This window comes from Schistocerca serialis, chromosome 7, assembly GCF_023864345.2.
Source record: "Schistocerca serialis cubense isolate TAMUIC-IGC-003099 chromosome 7, iqSchSeri2.2, whole genome shotgun sequence".
Lineage (NCBI taxonomy): Eukaryota > Metazoa > Arthropoda > Insecta > Orthoptera > Acrididae > Schistocerca > Schistocerca serialis.
The window spans coordinates 544,665,896-544,671,673 of NC_064644.1; positions in this window are offsets into that span (position 1 = coordinate 544,665,896).

Below are 5,778 nucleotides of genomic sequence, written 5' to 3' on the forward strand. Positions count from 1 at the left end.
ACGGTTTGTATTGGAGCTTCAAACAACAGAAAATATAAAGTGGAGATCGAAAATGGGTGCTAAAGTCAGTTGCCTGTCTCAACAAGTTGAATATACTGTTTGTTACACGAGTTACAGAACTTTGATGTGACAGGATGAGTGGTACCATCGTCTTCCCGTTGTCTTTTTGCAGATCATTGTTGTTAATCGTTTATGACATAATTATTAACCAATCAATGAATCAATCTCTTTATTCATCCGTTAACAATATACATTGTATGGGTGTCGTCAATTACAATATAATTTCTTATATTTAATTTGTTTCAAAACTTGGATAATAAATACAACTATTTTATTCTTCAGTGTAATAAAATTGTGTGTTAGTAAACCTTGAATCAACCTTGAATTTATGAATTTCTTTAATTTTCTGTATTGTAGCAGGCAATGCACTAAAAAGTATTTTGGGCTGGTAGTTTACACTTTTTTGGTAGAGTGCTCCTTTCTGGGTGTCTATGTGAAAATTCTATCTCTTCTTGTCAACCACCACCGCTATGACCTTGCCTAGTAGGCAGTGTGGGTCTCGCGCATCGCCTCCTACATTCCTCGGGAGTATGGGACAACTTCGTCTCATCCTTGTCCACGGTTATGAACCTGATTATTTAATGTTGAGAATTCCTGGTGAGTTTTCAGAAAGCAGACACATTCATAGATGTATTATCTAGGAAGAGTAATTATTTTAAATTATTTCATTATTCTAATAGCTCTTTTTGGAGGTTTGAAAGCTTGTTTTGCCATACCTGCATTTCCCTAGAAGATCACACCATAAGCATACTGTTCATATAAGCATAATAGGCACACAGCAATGATTCAGTGCTGCAACAGCCCCGAAGCATTCTTAGCACATAGCAGCATTTATGTAGTTTTCTACTCAAAACTTCTAGATACTTTTCCCATCCCAAGTGCTCGTCCACCCATATACCTAAGAATTTTATGTATGGAGCTTGTGCAATAACATAGTTCCCTAAATGTGCTTTTACTCTTCATCTAGCTTTACTTTTAATATTACTGAAATTCATCGATACCGTTTTATCCTTATTTATGATCAAAGCAGTATCGCTAAACCATTTTCCTGTCTCATTTATAGCCCTAGAGACACTGCTGTAGATTATCCACGGTGTATCCTTTTATTAAAATGCTAGTGTCATCAGCAAATACCACTGTTTCTGCAAATGTCAGTTTGTACTCTCTGTTGTCTATAAGAAATATAAGACTTTAACCATTGAAGGCGAGTTCCCTGACCCCATGAAATTCTAGTTTCATAAGCAATAAGTCATGGCTGATTAAATCAAACCCATTAGATAAATCTAAGAATATCCCACAGCTTATTTCATTCTTGTACAAGGCATTTTTAATCAGGAAGACAGCTAGCCTTTTAATTTAGAAAAACCTGACAATAATGACGCATTTCTTTTAGTTTCTCTAATTGTTTGTATTTTCAGTTTACAGTTCTCTGGAAAGATGAGTTGTAATGGTATTAACATTTGAAGTTAACATTCATTGAAACAACAAAAAAAGGTATTGCTTCATGTATCATACATGATTGGCATACCTTATGCCGTGAAACGTATTGCAATGCATTCAGATACAGTAGAAGTGCTCTGTAAATGCTTCTGTAGCTATGTGTGGAATGTAAATGAATTTTGCTGTTTGGCCAGCAGAATAACTAATGATGGCCAAAGTAGAAAGGATATAAAACATAGATTGACAATGGAAAGAAAAGCATTTCTGAAGAGGAGAAATTCCTTAACATCAAATATAGATTTAAGTGTTAGGAAGTAAAATGTGTATGATAAACAGTTCAGATACAAAGACAATAGAAGCTTTTGAAATGTTGTGCTACAGAAGAATGCTGAAGATCAGGTGGGTAGGTCATATAACCAATGAGGAGGTACTGAATGGAACTGGTGAACAAAGAAATTTTTGGCATTATTTGAGTAAAGGAAGTGATCCGTTGTAGGAATCATTCTGAAACATAAAGGAATTATCAATCTAGTATTGGGAGGAATTGGGGGAGGGGGAACTGTAGTAGGGCACCGAGAGGTGAATACAGTAAGGAGGTTAAGAAGGCTGTAAGTTGCAGTAGTTGTTCAGAGATGAAGAGGGTTGCACAGGACAGAGTTGCATCAAACCAGTCTTGGAACTGAAGGCCACAACAGCAACATATTAATCAGAACTTAATTTGGAAATTATGTATTATAGGTACTCTGAAACGCTTGGTTTATCAAAATTGGACACATTTGCTTCGGGAAAGTTATCCACAATCTTTATTTATACAAAATTGGCTTATTTTTTTGTATTAAGATTAGATAGAATTTTTTGTCATAGTGTGAACACTGGATTAAAATCCAATTGAAGTTTATTTTCATTGTTTAACAGACCTGCCGATGGGTGACATTGCCCAAAACCAGTCAGTGTGAAATAAAAATATCAATTGACAGGCAGAAAATAAGGCTCTTTTGTCAAACATTTGGGCTTGGCAACATTTACTCTATACATGATTGCCAATTTCGATCATAAAAACTTTAAAAAATTATGTTACTTCTCATATTTCCATTCGTAATCTTTGTTGCACAGAAATGTGCTGTAAGGGAAATAAATAATACCTTGATGTCGGTGGATAACAGTTTAAAAAAAATAGGCATACTAATAGCAGCCACAAAATACATTTTCTCCATTACGAATAAGCAGGCACTGTTTGAAAGTAGGATCATAAATAATTACTGTGACCAAAAACAGTCTCCATTATCCACATCTTAAACTTACTCTTTCACAGAAAGGAGCAAAGTGTGCAGCTATAAAAATATTTGACCACTTCCCTTGTGAATTAAAGTCAGGCAATGGAAGTTTCACAAACAAACTCAAGTCATTTCTACTTGACGACTGCTACTCTTGAGCTGAATTTCCAAGTAGATATTATGTATGTGGTTGAGTTACATTCAACAATTATTTGTTTTAGATTTAAAAAAAAAACACGTGCCCATGTTTTCACATATGCAGTGTATGTTATTTTTAAACCTACAAACACATTCTGCATCATACTGACTTCTTGTAAGGGGGAAGGAAAAAAAACACACACACACCAGACATAGTTTTGTGGTTTTTGCTCTGAGAATCATTTTCAAGGTTTGCCCCCGAAACATGTTAGAATGACATACTTTGTTCACTTCCAGTCCTGTGTAGCATATGGGGTGATATTCTGGAGTAAAACTGCTTGTCTACTAAAAGCTATTTCTACATTACAGAGTAAGGACTGTATGTATCATGTCATACAGCTTTACAATAACACATCCTCCCATACATATAAAAATGTATTCATGATAGACTTAAACTGGAAAATCTATGAACTAACAGTGATGGTAATAGCTAACTTTGTTTCAGATAAAGCGCATTTTAAACAAAGTTTGAAAGACTTTTTGATAGGCAACTCCTCCTACTCTATAGATGAATATCTTTACAGGAACTGTTAGACCAGCTTAAGTAAAAATGTGTGTTAGACTTCAGTTTTGACAGCAGTTGGTCGCAACAGTCAAGATTAGGTATTTTGTGTATGATAAACGTATAATTAGTACATACTAATCTTTCATTCTGGCAGTGTATTAATTCTGTAAATATTTGCAATTCCAGTTTACTGTAGTGTATTCACCTATTTTGGCAATCTTGACAAATGACAAAGATAGTAAGTATTGTATTCAAATGTTTTGTTATTCTTTCTGACATGTTTTACACCCAAGAGAATCATCTTATTTTTGGGTCAATGGAACGAAAACTGAATCTAATCAACTGTGGGTCCCTCTACATGGGGTGTTTCACAGTTCCCATTGTTGGCTTCTTGGAGTTATAGAGAGGGACGTAGTCGATAAAGTTGTGAATGAAACCCATGTTCATTTGGATGTAAAATAAGTTTGAAGATCGGATCATTTTCAGAACTCCTGCTTCACAGTGCACACACAACAAGTACAATGGACTCTGACCTGCATGCCCTATAGGAGCCTATGGCAAGGGGAATGTTCAAAGTACCACTCATCAGGTTCTCATGTATCATTGTATTAAATAAATTACAAGAAATGAAAGTCATTGTTAGTGCCAGTTATTGTACATTGATTTTATTGTGTGTATAATAAGAACACATTTAATTTGCTCCTGTTAAATTATTAACAGCATATGAATTATTAATAGTAAATAAAAGAAATAGGGCTGTAATTAAGTGTTGCCAACACATTCCTTTCCAAGAACTGTGTTGCTTTTACAATTTTCCTTCCCATTTCCTTATTTTGAGTGCAGCACAGTCAGTTTTGATAATGTCATTGAAACTAAATTTATCAGTCATGTCACATTCTGTTGACAAGATAGCCATATTTGAGTCTGGTTTTCCTATACTTGATCTTAACTAGTTGTTGATCATCTTTAATTTGCTGAAATTATGTTGAAATTGTCGTAAGTATCCTCTTAAGTGATATTGATGTCTGGATAAGCATTTTGCAACCTGTACTATAAAAAAAGTAAAAAATCTGTGTCAGTACTCATCACCACCTTTTTTTTTCTACTGGAATATGACAGTAGCGGTTTTTTTAACTAGCTCTGTTGTATTGATGTTCATGTTATATTTGTCACTAAAATCTGCTGCATATTTTTCAAAAGTAAGATACAGGGCCCTCCTGATAGGAAATTAAGTGTTATATATCATATCTGTTTCCAATTTTACTTATTATTCTCACAAATATTTTGAAGTAGTCTAGTGTAGAAAGTTTCACTCCAGTCCTCAGTTGGCAGTAATTGGTAAAAATAGGAAGCCTACAGTTAAACAGCACCTTATTTGCTTGGAGATCCCAACAATATTGTAGTGAAGTAGCAGCAAAAGTGCCATTGTTGAACACATGCTAGCTATATAGGCAGCAGCTGTATGAACCAAGCACACTGTGACACATAACCCAAGTGTTGCCTGTTTGGCAGTAGTAACTTTTTTTATGTGCTACTTTTACGAAATGACGCTGTGATAATAGCATGCATTTGCAGTCTTGGGTGAAGGCAAAGGCTTCTTCTCGCAGGCAGAAGATAGGAGCCTCTCCTGGTTGATTCTTAAATCATCTTTATCGATCAGTGTTTGCACTTCCTTTGTTCCTACGTCCTCAGGGGGTGTCTACCTCACCATGGCCTCAGTACGGCTCTGTCTGTAGCTCCAATTTTCAATCGCATCGCTTTCCGTGTTGTGGAACTGTGTGGTTGAAACTCGAGTATTCTTACAGTGATATTTAAAAAGAATAAAGTAGATTGTTTGCTAAAAACACCCTTTATTAAGTACAGAAGAGAAGGTAGAAATCAAGTGGTTTTGGTGCACATCAACAAGTTTGTTGATGTGCACCTAACACTTAACCAGTATGGATAAATAGGGGTTATGAAGCAAACAGTTTGGAACAATTCCATTATTAAGTTTACTGACATTTCACCTGGGCCCCAACAGTGTAACGGAGTACCAGCCGCCACTGCAAATTACCTCTTCTTTTAGTGAGAGAATTGGACTTAAAGTGGAAGGGCTGTTCTCCTGAATGACATGAACCTCGTCAACACTTGTTACCAAACAACTTGGATACAGATAGATATACTCTACTCACGCAATATCATATACGTAAACACTAAACAAGCCATTGTACACTGCATGATAGAGGGTACTTTCCACATATATTAGCAACTTTTTTGTCCTGTTCCATTACCATATGAGGAGGAATAAATGACTGTCCACCT